Below are 15,120 nucleotides of genomic sequence, written 5' to 3'. Positions count from 1 at the left end.
TTGTTCATTCTGTGAATTGACATTTTGGAGCTGATTGAGGCCAATGGTGAAAAAGCAAATATCCCAGGAAAGAACTAGGTGGAAGATATCTGAGAAACTGCTATGTGATGTTTGCATTCATCACGTAGAGTTAAAATTTTCTTTGGATTCAGCAGTTTGGAAACACTGTTTTTGTGCATTCTACAAATGGATATTTGGGAGGTAATTGAGGCAAAATGTGAAAAAGTGAATATCACTTTATAAACACTAGAAGGATGCTATCTGAGAAACTGCTGTGTGATGTGTGCATTCATCTGACTGAGTTAAAGCTTTCTTTTCACACAGCAGTTTGGAAACAGTGTTTTTGTAGAATCTGGAAAGGTATATTTCAGAGAGCATTGAGGCCTATGGTGAAAATGGAAACAGCTTCAGATAAAAACAGGAAAGAAGCTTTCTGAGAACCTCCTTTGTGATGTGTGCATTCATCTCACACACATTAACTGTTCTTTGGATTCAGTAGTTTGGATACACTGCTTTTTTCCATTTTGTGAATGGACATGTGGGAGCTCATTGGGCCCAATGGCAAAAGAGTGAATATCCCAGGATAAAAACAAGAAGGACTCTATCTGAGAAACCAAAAAACTGCTTTATGGTGCATGTGCATGCATTCATCTCACTGAGTTATACCTTTCTTTTCTTTCAGCTGTTTGGAGTCACTGTTTTTTTTAGAATCTGTGAAGAGATATTTCGGAGAGATTTGAGATCTATGGTGAAAAAGGAAACATCAGCAGATAAAAACTAGAAAGAAGCTTTCTGAGAAATTGCTTTGTGATGTGTGCATTCATCTCACAGACTTAAAACTTTCTTCAGATTCAGTGGTTTGGAAACAATTTTTTTTTTCTGTTCTGCAAATGGACATTTCAGAGCTCTTTGGGGCCAATGGCAAAAGAGTGAATATCCCAGGATAAAAACAAGATAGAAGCTAACAGAGAAACGGCTATGTGATCTGTCTATTCATCTCATGGAGTTAAACTTTTCTTTTCATTCAGCAGTTTGGAAACACTGTTTTTGTAGAATCTGCAAAGGGATATTTCAGAGAGCATTGAGGCTTACGGTGAAAATGGAAACACCCTCAGATAAAAACTAGAAGGACGCTTTCTGAGAAACTGCTTTGTGATGTGTGCATTCATCTCACAGAGTCAAACCTTTGTTTACATTCAGCTGTTTGGAAACACTGTTTTTGTAGAATCTACAAAGGGATATTTTGGAGAGCATTGAGGCCTATGGTGAAAAAGGAAACATCCTCAGATAAAAATCAGAAAGAAGCTTTCTGAGAAACTGCTTTGTGATGTGTGCATTCATGTCACAGAGGTAAAACTTTCTTTCAATTCAGTAGTATGGAAACACTGTTTTTGTCCATTCTGAAAATTGACATTTGGGAGCTCATTGTGGCCAATGGTTAAAGAGCGAATATTCCAAGGTAAAAACTAGAAGGAAGTTATCTGAGAAACTGCTTTGTGATGTGTGCATTCATCTAACATAATTAATCCTTTCTTTTCATTCAGCAGTTTAGTAACACGGATTTTTTTTAGAATTTACAAAGGGATATTTCGGAGAGCATTGAGGCATATGCATAAAAGGAAACATCTTCAGAAAAACTTGAAATAAGCATTCTGAGAAACCACCTTGTGATGTGGGCATTCCTCACACTGAGTTGAACCTTTCTGTTCTTTCAGCAGTTTGGAAACATGTTATTTTAAGAATCAACAAAGTTATATTTCAGAGAGAATTGAAGTCTATGGTGAAAAAGGAAACATCTTCAGAAAAAAACTAGAAAGCAGCATTCTGAGAAACTGCTTTGTGGTGTGTGCCTTCATCTAAAAGAGTTAAAACTTTCTTGGGATTCAGTAGTTTAGAAAGAGTGTCATGTCCATTCTGTGAATGGACATTTGGGAGCACATTGAGCCAATTGTGAAAAAGTGAATATCCCTGGATAAAAACGGATGGACGCTATCTGAGAAACTTCTAAATGATGTGTGAATTCATCTCACAGAGTTAAACCTTTCTTTGCGTTCAGCAGTTTGGAACCATTGTTTTTGTAGAATGTGCAAATGGATATTTCAGAGAGAATTAAGGCCTAAGGTGAAAAAGAAATCATCTTCAGATAAAAACAAGAAATAAACATTCTGAGAAACTGCTTTGTAATGTGTGCATTAATCTCGTATAATTAAACCTTTGTTTGGATTCAGCAGTTTGGAAACTGTTTTTATAGAATCTGCAAAGGATATTCAGAGAGCATTGTGGCCTATGGTGAGAAAGGAAACACCTTCAGATAAAAAATAGCAAGGAGCTTTCTGAGAAACTGCTATGTGATGTGTGCATTCATCTCACATAGTTAAACCTTTCTTTGGATTCAGTAGCTTGGAAAGAGTTTGTTTTTTTTTCCATTCTGTGAATGGATATTTGGGAGGTCATTGAGGTCATTGGCAAAAAAGCAAATGTTTCAGGATGAAAACTAGAAAGAAGCTTTCCGGGAAACTGCTATGTGATGTGTGCATTCATCTCACAGAGTTAAAACTTTCTTTTCTTTCAGCAGTTTCTAAACACTGTTTTTTTAGAATTTGCAAAGGGATATTTCAGAGAAGATTGAGGCCTGTGGTGAAAAAGGTAACATCTTCAGATACAAACTATAAAGAAACATTGTGAGAAACTGCTTTGAGATGTGTTCATTCATCTCACAGAGTTAAACCTCTTTTCATTCAGTAGTTTGGAAACACGGACATGTAGAATCTGAAAAAAGATATTTCGGTGAGCCTTGAGGCCTATGGTGAAAAAGGAAACATCTACACATTAAAACTACAAAGAAATTTTCTGAGAAACTGCTTTGTGATGTGTGCATTCATCTCACAGAGTAAAACCTTTCTTTGGATTCAGTAGTTTTGAAAGAGTGTTTTTGTAGAATCTTCAAAGGGATATTGTGGAGAGCATTGAGGACTATGGTGAAATAAAATCATCTTCTGATAAAAACTATAAAGAAACTTTCTGAGGGACTGCTTTGTGATATGTACATTTATCTCAGAGAGTTAAAACTTTGTTTTTATTCAGCAGTTTAGAAAAACTGTTTTTGTCCATTACATCCATGGACATTTTGGAGCTCATTAGGGACAATGGCAAAAAATAGAATATCCCAGGATGTAAACTAGAAGCGAGCTATCTGAGAATCTGTTATTTGATGTGTACATTCATGTCACAGAGTTAAAACGTTCTATTCATTCAGCAGTTTGGAAACACTGTTTTTGTAGAATCTGCAAAGGGATATTTTGGAGAGCATTGATGCCTATTGTGAAAAAGGAAACATCTTCAGATAAAAACCATTAAGAAGTTTCTGAGAAAGTTCTCTGTGATGTGTGTATTCATCCACAGAGTTAATCCTTTCTTTAGATTTAGCAGTTTGGAAACACTGTTTATGTCCATTCTGCGAATAGACATTTGGGAGTACTTGGAGGCCAAAGGTGAAAAACTGAATATCCCAGAATAAAAACTAGAAGGAAGCTATCTGAGAAACTGCTAAGTAATATGTACATTCATCTTGCAGAATAAAACGATTATTTTCATTCAGCAGTTTGGAAACACTGTTTTTATAGAATCTGCAAAGGGATATTTTGGAGATCATTGAGGTCTATGTTGAAATAGGAAACATCTTCAGATAAAAATTAGAAAGAAGCTTACTGAGAAACTTCTTTTTGATGTGTGCATTCATTGCACAGAGTTAAACCTTTCTTTGGATTCAGCACTTTGGAAACACTATTTTTTGTCCATTCTGCAAATGGACATTTGGGAGTTCTTTGAGTCCAGTGATGAAAAAGCTAATATCCTGTGATAAAAACTAGAAAGAAGCTATCTGAGAAACCGCTTTGTGATGTGTCCATTCAACTCACAGAGTTAAACCTTTCTTTTCATTCAGCAGTTTGGAAGCACTGTTTTTGTGAAATCTGCAAAGGGATATTTCAGAGAGCATGGAGGTCTGTGGTGAAAAAGGAATCATCTTCAGATAAAAACTGGAAAGAACTTTCTGAGAAACTGCCTTGTGATGTGTCCATTCATCACAAAGACTTAAAGTTTTCTTTGGATTCACTAGCTTGAAAACACCGTTTTTGCCCATTCTGTGAATGGACATTTTGGAGCTCATTGAGGCCAGTGGTAAAAAAGTGAACATCTGAGGATGCAAACTAGGAGGAAGCTGTCTGAGAAACCGTTTTGTGATGTGTGCATTCATCTCACAGAATTAAACCTTTCTTTCCATTCAGCAGTTTGGAAACACTGGTTGTAGAATCTGCAAAAGGATGGTTATAAGAGCACCAAGGCCTCTGGCGAAAAAGGAAACAACTTCAGATAAAAGCTAGAAAGAAGCTTTGTGAGAAACTGCTGTGTGATGTGTGCATTCATCTCACAGAGTTAAACACTTCTATGGATTCAGCAGTGTGGAAACACTGTTTTTCTCCATTCTGCAAATGGACATTTGGGATTTGCTTGAAGCCAATGGTGAAAAACCGAATATCCCAGGATAAAAACTAGAAGGAATCTAACTTAGAAAGTGCTATGCCATGTGTCTATTCATCTCACAGAGTTAAACTTTTCTTTTCATTGTGTGGTTTAGAAACACTGTTTTTTAGAGTCTGCTGTGGGATATTTAAGAGAGCAATGAGGCCTATGGTTAAATAGGAAACGTCTACAAATAAAAACAAGAAAGAAGCTTTCTGAGAAACTTCTTTGTGATTTGTGCATTCATCTCTCAGAGATAAATCTTTCTTTGGATGCAGCAGTTTGGAAACACTGTTTTTCTTAGAATCTGCAAAGGGATATTTCAGAGACCACTGAGGAGTACTGTGAAGAAGGAAACATCTTCAGATAAAAACTAGGAAGAAACTTGTGTGCATTCATCTTGCAGAACTAAACTTTTCTTTTCATTCAGTGGTTTGGAGACACTCTTTTTGTAGAATTTGCAAAAAGATATTTTAGAGAGCTTCATGGCCTATGGTGAAAAAGGAAACATCTTCAGATAAAAACTAGGAAGAAGCTTTCTGGGAAACTGCATAGTCATGAGTGTATTCATATCACAGACTTAAAACTTTCTTTGGATTCAGTAGTTTGGAAACTGTTTTTGTTCATTCTGTGAATGGACATTTGTGAGCTCATTGAGAACACTTGAGGACACTGGCAAAAAAGTGAATATCCCAGTGTAAAATCGAGAAGGAAGCTATCAGAGAAACTGCTTTGTGATATGTGCTTTCATCTCACAGTGTTAAACTTTTCTTTAGGTTCAGCAGTTTGGAAACACTGTTTTTGTCCATTCTGCAAAAGACATTGGGGAGTTCTTTGAGGCCAATTGCAAAAAAAGTGAATATTCTGGGAAGCTATTTGAGAAACTGCTATGTAAAAGGTGCATTAATCTTGCAGAGTTAAACCTTTCTTTTAACTGAGCAGTTTGGCAACACTCTTTTTGTGGTATCTGCAAAGGGATATTTCAGAGAGAATTGAGGCCTATGGTGAAAAAGGAAACATCTTCAGATAAAGACAAGGAGAAGATTTCTGAGAAACTGCTTTGAGATGTGTGCATTCAACTCACAGAGTTATACTTATCTTTACATTCAGCTGTTTGGAAATGCTGGTTTTGTAGAATCTGCAAACACATATTTCGAGAGAATTGAGGCCTAAGGTGAAAAAGGAAACATCTTCAGATAATAACTAGAAAGAATTTTCTGAGAAACTACTTTGTGATGTGTCCATTCATCTCACAGGCTTAAACCTTTCTTTGGATTCAATAGTTTGGAAACACTGTTTTAGTCCAAGATGTGAATGGACATATGGGAGCACACTGAGGACTCTGGCAAAAAATGCAAATACACAAGATTAAAAACTAGAAGGAAGGGATCTGAGAAACCTGCTTTGTGATGTATGCATTCATCCCACAGATTTAAACATTCCTTTTCATTCAGCAATTTGGAAACACTGTTTTTTTAGAATCTGCAAAGGGATATTTTGCAGAGCATGGAGGCCTATGGTTAAAAAGGAAACATTTTTGGCTAAAAACTGGAAGGAAGCTTTCAGAGAAACTGCTTTGTGATTTGTTAATTCACCTCACAGAGTTAAAACTTTCTTTGGATTCAGTAGGTTGGAAAGAGTGTTTTTGTCCATTCTGTGAGTGTGCATTTGGCAAAGAAGAAATTATCCCAGGATAAAAACTAGAAGGAAGCTATATGAGAAACTGCTTTCTGATGTGTGCATTCATCTAACAGAGGTAAAAGTTTCTTGGGATTCAGTAGTTTGGAAAGAGTGTTAAGTCCATTCTCTGAGTGGACATGTGGGAGCTCATTGAGGCCAATGGTGAAAAAGAGAATATCCCAGGAAAAAAACAGACAGAATCTATTTGAGAAACTGCTGTGTGATGTGTGCATTCATCTTGGAGATTTTAACCTTTCTTCTCATTCAGCCGTTTTTAAACACTGTTTTTGTAGAATCTGCAAAGGAATATTTCAAAGACCATTGAGGCCTAAGGTGAAAAAGGAAACATCTTCAGATAAAAAACAGAAAAAAGCTTTCTGAGAAACTACTTTGTGATGTGTGCATTCAACCCACAGATTTAAAACTTTATTTGAATACAGAGTTTGGAAACACTGTTTTTCTTCATTCTGAGAACGGATATTTGGGACTTCATTGAGGCCAATACAGAAAAAGTGAATATCCCAGTATAAAATCTACAAGACTATCTACAAGATAAAATCTGTCAGAGAAACCGCATTGTGATGTGTGCTTTCATCTCACAGAGTCAAACTTTCTTTTCATTCAGCAGTTTGGAAACACTGTTTTTGTAGAATCTGCAAAGGGATATTTCAGAGAGCATTGAGGCCTAAGGTGAAAAAGGAAACATCTTCAGATAAAAAATAGAATGAAGCTTTCTCAGAAACTGCTTTGTGATGTGTGCATTCAACTCACAGAGTTAAAACTTTCTTTGAATACAGAGTTTGGAAACAATGTTTTTCTTCATTCTGTGAATGGACATTTGGGACTTAATTGAGGCCAATATAGAAAAAGTGAATATCCCAGGATAAAATCTGCAAGATTATCTACAGGATAAAATCTATCAGAGAAACTGCTTTGTGATGTGTGCTTTCACCTCACAGAGTTAAATCTTGCTTTTCATTCAGCAGTCTGGAAACACTGATTTGTAGAATCTGCTGAGGGATATTTTGGAGAGCCTTGAGATTTGTGTTGAAATAGAAAATATTTTCAGATTAAAAACTAGAAAGAAGCTCTCTGGGAAACCCCTTTGTGATGTGTGCTTTCATCTCAGAGAGTTAAATCATTCTTTGTATTCAGCAGTTTGGAAACAGTGTTTTTGTCCATTCTGCAAATGGATATTTTGGAGCTCATTTAGACCAATGATGAAAAAGCAAATGTCCCAGCATAAACACTAGAAGGAAGCTACCTGAGATGAGGCTTTGTCATGTGTGCATTCATCTCACAGAGTTTAACCTTTCTTTCTTTAGGCAGTTTGGAGACTCTGTTTTTCTAGAATCTTCAAAGGGATATTTTGGAGAGCATTGAGGCCTATTGTGAAAAAGGTAAAATCTTCAGGTAAAAACTAGAAGAAAAACTTTCTGAGAAACTGCCTTGTGATGTGTGTATTCATTTCACAGGGTTAAACCTTTCTTTGAATTCTGCAGTTTTGAAACAATGTTTTTCTTCATTCTGCAAATGGACATTTAGGACTTCATTGAACCCAATGGCAAAAAAGTGACTATCCCAGGAAGAAATCTAGAAGGAAGCCATGTGAAAACCCACTTTGTGATGTGTGCATTCATCTCCCAGAGTTAAACATTTCTTTTTATTCAGCTGTTTGTAACCACTGTTACGTAGAATTTGCAAAGGTTTATTTTGGACAGCATTGAGGCCTACGGTGAAATAGGAAACATCTTCAGATAAAAACTAGAAAGAAGCTTTCTGAGAAACTACTTAGTGATGTGTGCATTAATCTGACAGTGTTAAACCTTTCTTTGAGTTTAGCAGTTTTGAAACACTTTTTTTGTCCATTCTGTGAATGGACGTTTCAGAGCTCATTCAGGCCAATGGTGAAAAAGCAAATATCCCAGGATAAAAAGTAGCAGGAAGCTATCTGAGAAACTGCTATGTGATGTGTGCAGTCATCTCACAGTGTTAAATCTTTCTTTTCATTCAACAGTTTGGAAACCCTTTTATTGGATTAAATAGTTTGGAAAGAGTGTTTGTCCATTCTGCTAAAGGACGTTTTGGAGCCCATTGAGGCCAATGGCAGAAAATCAAATATCCCAGGATAAAAAGGATGGAAGCTATCTGAGAAACTGCTACACCATGTGTGCATTCATCTCGCAGATTAAACCTTTCCTTTCTTTCAGTAATTTAGAAACACTTTTTTTTTAGAATCCACAAAGTCATATTTTGGAGAGTATTGTGGCCTGTGGTTAAAAAGGATACATCTTCAGTTAAAAGCTAGAAAGAAGCTTTTGGAGAAACTGCTTTTTGATGTGCACATTAATCTTATGGATTTAAACCTTTCATTGCATTCAGCAATTAGGAAACACGGTTTTTCTCAATTCTGCAAAGGGACATTTGGGGGTTCATTAAAGGCCAATAGTGAAAGAGCAAATATCCCAGGATAAAATCTAGAAGGAAGCTATTTTAAAAACTGCTTTGTCATGTACACATTAATCTTACACAGTTAAACCTTTCTTTTCATTCAGCAGTTTGGAAACACTTTTTTTTCCCTTCTGCAAATGGACATTTGGGACTTAATAGAGGCCAATGGTGAATAAGCAAATATCCCGAGAAAAAATCTTAAGAAATTTAACTGAGAAACCGTTTTTTGATGTGTGCATTAGTCTCAAAGAGTTAAATCTTTCTTTTCATTCAGCAGTTTGGAAACACAGTTTTTGTATAATCTGAGAGGGGATATTTTGGAGAGCATTAAGACCTATGGTGAAATAGGAAACATCTTCAGATAAAAACTACAAAGAAGCTTTCTGAGAAATTGCTTTGTGATGTGTTCATTCATTTCACAGAGGTAAATTTTTATTTGGATTCAGCAGTTTGGAAAGAGTGTGTTTGTCCATTTTCCTCATGGGCATTTGGGAGCTCATATAGGCCAATGATGAAAATGTAAATATCCCAGGATAAAAACTAGAAAGAAGGTGCCTGAGAAACTGCTATGTTATGTGGGCATTCATCTCACAGACTTCAAACTTTCTTTGGATTCAGTAGTTTGGAAACACTGCTTTTGGCCCTTCTCTGAATGGACATTTCAGAGCTCACTGAGGCAGAAGGCAAAAAAGTGAATATCCCAGGCTAAAAACAAGAAGGACTGTATCTGAGAAACTGCCTTGTGATGTGTGCATGCATCTCACACAGTTAAACTTTTCTTTTCATTCAGCAGTGTAGAAACAGTTTTTTTAGAAACTGCAAGGGGATATTTCAGACAGTATTGAGTCTATGGTGAAAAAGCAGACACCTTCAGATAAAAACTAGAAAGAAGCTTTCTGAGAAACTGCTTTGTGATGTGTGCATTCATCTCACAGACTTAAACCATCCTTTGGATTCAGCAGTTTGGAATCACTGTTTTTGTCCATTCTGCGAATTGACATTTGGGAGCTCATTGAGGCCAATGGCAAAACATTGAATATCCCAAGATAAAATCTATAAGGAAGCTATCTGAGAAACCCCTTTGGGATGTGGACATTCATTTCAAAGAGGTAAAGCTTGCTTTTCACACAGCAGTTTGGAACCAGTGTTTTTGTGGATTCTTCAAGGGGATATTTCAGAGAGCTTTTGGCTTATGGTGAAAATGAAAACATCTTCACATAAAAACTAGAAAGAAGCTTTCTTAGAAACTACTTTGTGATGTGTGCATTCATCTCATAGAGTTAGAAGTTTCTATGAATTCAGTAATTTGGAAACACTGCTTTTGTCCATTCCACAAGTGGACATTTGGAAACTCATTAGGGCCAAAGGCAAAAAGTGAATATCCAAGGATAAAAAGTAGAAGGAAGCTATCTGAGGAATCGCTTTGTGATGTGTGCATACATCTCACAGAGTTAAACCTTTCTTTTCATTCAGCAGTTCAGAAACACGGTTTTAGGATAATCTAAAAATAGATATTTCAGAGTGCTTTGCGGCCTATAGTGAAAACTGCTTTGTGATGTGTGCATTCATCTCACAGTGGTAAACGTTTCTTATCATTGAGCAGTTTGGAAACTCTGATTTTCTAGAGTCTGCAAAGGGATATTTGTGAGAGCTTTGAGGCCTCTGGTGTAAAAAGGAAATATCTTCCCATAAAAACTAGACAGAAGCTTTCTGAGAAACTGCTTTGTGATGTGTGCATTCATCTCACAGAGTTAAACTTTACTTTTCATTCAGCAGTTTGGAACCACTTTTTTTATACGATCTGCAAAGTGATATTTCAGAGAGCATTGAGGTCTACGTTGAAAAAGGAAAAATCTTCAGATAAAAACAAGAAGGAAGGTTTCTCAGGAACTACTTTTTGATGTGTGCATTCATCTCACAGAGTTAAAATATTTCTTTGAATTTAGCAGTTTGGAAACCCTGTTTTCGTCCATTCTATGAAAGGACATTTGGGAGGTTATTGAGGCCAATGGCAAAAAAGCAAATATCCCAGGATGAAAACTAGAAGGAGGCTATCTGAGAAACTGCTTGTAAAGTGAAAATTCATCTCACAGAGTTAAACCATTATTTTAATTCAGCAGTTTTGAAACAGTTTTTGTAGAATCTGCAAAGGGTTATTTCAGAGAGTATAGAGGCCTGTCGTGAAATAGGAGACATCTTCAGATAAAAACTAGAAAGAAGCTTTCTGAGAAACTGCTTTGTGATGTGTGCATTCATCTCACAGAGTTAAATGTTTCTTTGGATTCAACAATTTGAAAACACTGTTTTTGTCCACTCTGTGAGTGGACATTTGGAAGCTGATTGATATCAATGGTGAAAAATAGAATACCCCAGGATAAACACTAGATGGAAGCTATCAGAGAAACTGCTTTGTGTTGTATGTATTCACTCTTAGAGTTAAAGCTTTTTTTTCAAACAGCAGTTGGGAAAATGTTTTTGTAGAATCTGCAAATTGATATTTCAGAGAGCATTGAGGACTATGGTGAAAAACAAAACATCTTCAGATAAAAACTAGAAAGAAGCTTTCAGAGAAACTGATTCATGATGAGTACATTCAACAGAGTTAAACCTTCCTTTGGATTCAGTACTTTGGAAAGAGTGTTTTTGTCCATTCTGTGAATGGACATTTGGGAGGTCACTGAGGCCAATGGTGAAAAATCAAATACCACAGGACAAAAACTAGATGGAAGCTATCTGAGAAACTACTATGTGATGAGTGCATTCATCTCATAGACTAAAACCTTTCTTTTCATTCAGAAGTTTGGAAACACTGTTTTTGTAGAATCTGAAATGGGATATTTCAAAGAGCATTAAGACCCATGGTGAAAAAGGAAATATCATCAGATTAAAAGCAGAAAGAAGCTTTCTGAGAAATTGCATTGTGATGTAGGCATTCATCTCACAGACTTAAACCTCTTTTTGGGTTCATTAGTTTGGAAACACTGTTTTTATCCATTTTGTGAATGGTCATTTTGGAGTGCTTAGAGGCCAATGGTAAAAAAGGGGATATCCCAGGATTAAAACTAGAAGGCAGCTATCAGAGAAACAGCTTTGCAAAGTGTGCATTCATATTGCAGCGTTAAAACTATTTTCATTCCACAGTTGGAAATCACTGGTTTTGCAGAATCTGCAAAGTTTCATTTCAGAGAGTAATGTGGCCTATGGTGAAATAGGAAACATCTTCAGATAAAAACGAGAAAGAAACTCTCTGAGAAACTGCGTTGTGATGTGTGCATTCATCTCACAGAGTTAAACCTTTCTTTGGATTCAGCCGTTTTGCAACACTGCTTTTGTCCACTCAGAAAGAGGACATTTGGAGGTTCTTTGAGGCCAATGGTGAAAATGGAAATAACCCAGGATAAAAACTAGAAGGCAGCTATCTTAGAAACTGCTTTGTGATGTGTGCATTCATCTTACAGGGTTAAGCCTTCCTTTTCATTCAGCACTTTGGAAACACTGCTGTCATGGAATCTGCAAAGGGATACTTAGGAGAGCATTGAGGTTTATGGTGAAGTAAGAAACATCTTTACATAAAAACTAGAATGAAACCTTCTGAGAAACTGATTTGTAATTTGTGCATTCATCTCACAGAGTTAAACATTTCTTTGCCTTCAGCAGCTTTGAAACATGGTGTTTGTCAACTCAGCAAATGGACATTTGGGGGCGCCTCGAGACCAACTGTGAAAATGGGAATATCGAAGGATTAAAAACTAGAAGGAAGATATCTGAGAAACAGCTTTGTGATATGTTCATTCATCTCACAGAGTTAAATTATTTTCATTCAGCAATTTTGAAACACGTTTTTTGTATAATCTGCAAAGGGATATTTCAGAGAGCATTGAGGCCTATGATAAAAACGGGATCATATTCAGAGAAAAAGTAGAAAGAAGCTTTCTAAGAAACTGCTTTGTGCTCTGTGCATTCATCTCACAGAGTTAAAGCATTCTTTGGATTCAGTAGTTTGGAAATACAGTTTTTGTCTATTCTGTGAATGGACACTTTGGAGCTCTTTGGGTCCAATGGTGAAAAAGTGAAAATCCCTGAATAAAAACTAGAAGAAGTCTATCTGAGAAACCGCTTTGTCCTGAGAGCATTCATCTCACAGAGTTAAAGCATGCATTTTATTCAGCTGTTTGTAACAGTATTTTTGTAGAATCTGCAAAGGGATATTTTGGAGAGCATTGAGGCTTATGGTGAAAAAGGAAACAAATTCAGTTAAAACCTAGAAAGAAGCTTTCTGAGAATCTGCCTTGTGATGTGTCCATTCATGTAACAGAGTTAAAGCTTTCTTTGGATTCAGCAGTGGGGAAAATCTGTTTTTGTTCATTCTGTGAATGGACATATGGGAGCTCATTGAGGCCAATGGCAAAAAAGGAGATATGCCAGGATTAAAACTACAATGTAGCTCCCTGAGAAACTGCTTTGCGATGTGAGCATGCATTTCACAGAATTAAAACTTTCTTTTCATTCAGCAGTTAGGAATCACCATTTTTGTAGAATCTGCAAAGGGTTATTTCAGAGACTATTGAGGCCTATGGTGAAATAGGAAACATCTTCAGATAAAAACGAGAAAGAAGTTCTCTGAGAAACTGCTTTGTGATGTCTGCATTGATCTCACAGACTTACAGCTTTCTTTGGATTCAGGAGTTTGGATACACAGTTTTTGTCCATTCTGAGAATGGACATTTCAGAGCTCTTTGGGCTCAAAGGCTAAAAACCAAATATCCCTGAATAAAAACTATAAGTAATCTATCTGAGAAACCTCTTTGTGGTGTGAGCATTCATTTAATGGAGTTAAATCATTCTTTTCATTCAGCTGTTTGGAAGCAGCATTTTCATGGAATCTGCAAAGTGATATTTCAGAGAGCGTTCAGACCAATGTTGAAAAAGGAAACATCTTCAGTTAAAAACTAGAAGGAAGGTTTCTGAGAAACTGCTTTGTGATGTGTTCATGCATTTCACAGACTTACAGCTTTTTTTGGATTCAGTAGTTTGGAAACAGAGTTTTTGCCCATTCTGTGAATGGACATTTTGGAGCTCTTTGGAGCCAATGGTGAAAAAGTGAATACCCCTGAATAAAAACCAGAAGAAATTTACCTGAGAAACAGCTGTGTCATGTGAGCATTCATTTCAAAGAGTTAAACCATTCCTTTCATTCAGCTGTTTGGAAGCAGTGTTTTTGAAGAATTTGCAAAGGGATATTTTGGAGAGCATTGAGGCCTATGGTGAAAAAGGCCTCAGTTAAAAACTAGAAAGAAACTTTCAGAGATACTGTTTTGCGTTGTGTGCATTCATCTCACAGAGTTAAACAATTCTTTTCATTCATCAGTTTGGAAACACTCTTTTTGTAGAATCTTCAAAGTTATATTTCAGATAGCAATGTGGCCTGTGATAAAAAAGGAAACGTATTCAGATAAAAACTAGAAAGAAGATTTCTGAGAATCTGGTTGGTTATGTGTGCATTTATCTCACTGAATTAAATATGTCTTTGGATTCAGCAGTTTGGAAATACAGTTTTTGTCCACTCTGCGAATGGACATTTGGGTGCTCTATAAAGCCAATGGCAAAAGAGTGAATATCCTAGGATAAAATGTAGATGGCAGCTATCTGAGAAACTGCTATGTGATGTCCATATTCGTCTTGCAGAATTGAAACTTACTTTTCATTCTGCAGTTTGGAAACACTTTTTTGTCAAATCTGCAAAGAGATATTTTGGAGATCATTGAGGTCTATGGTGCAAAAGGAAACATCTACAGATAAAATTAGAAAGAAGCTTTCTGGGAAACTGCTTTGTGATGTGTGGATTCAACTCACAGAGTTAAACCATCGTTTTCATTCAGAGTTTGGAAAAAGTATTTTTGTCCATTCTGCAAATGGACGTTTGGGAGGTCATAGTTGGTAAAGTTGAAAAAGCGAATATCCCAGGATAAAAACTAGAAGGTAGCTATCTGAGAAACAGCTTTGTGATGTGTGCATTCATCTCAAAGAGATAATACTTTCTTTTCATTCAGCATTTTTGAAAACTGTTTCTGTAGAGTCTGCAAAGGGATATTTGGAGAGTATTGAAGAATATGGTAAAAGAGGAAACATTTTCAGATAAAAACTAGAAAGAAGCTTTCTGAGAAACTGCTCTGTGAGGTGTGCATTCATCTGAGAGAGTTACCTTTCTTTGGATTCAGTAGTTTAGAAAGAGTGATTTTGTCCCTTCCCTGAATGGATATTTGGGAGTTCATTGAGGCCAATGGCAAAAAAGTGAATATCCCAGGGTAAAAACTAAAAGGGAGCTCTCTGAGAAACTTCTGTCTGATGTGTGAATTCATCTCACAGAGTTAAACTTTTGTTTCATTCAGCAATTTGTAAACACTGACCTTTAGAATCTGCAAGGGGATGTTTTAAAGAGCATTTAGTCCAACATTGAAAAAGGAAACA

The sequence above is a fragment of the Gorilla gorilla genome, chromosome 8 (genome assembly GCF_029281585.2).
Source record: "Gorilla gorilla gorilla isolate KB3781 chromosome 8, NHGRI_mGorGor1-v2.1_pri, whole genome shotgun sequence".
Taxonomy (NCBI): domain Eukaryota; kingdom Metazoa; phylum Chordata; class Mammalia; order Primates; family Hominidae; genus Gorilla; species Gorilla gorilla.
The sequence above is the reverse complement of the archived record's forward strand: the minus strand, read 5'-3'. Positions refer to the sequence as shown.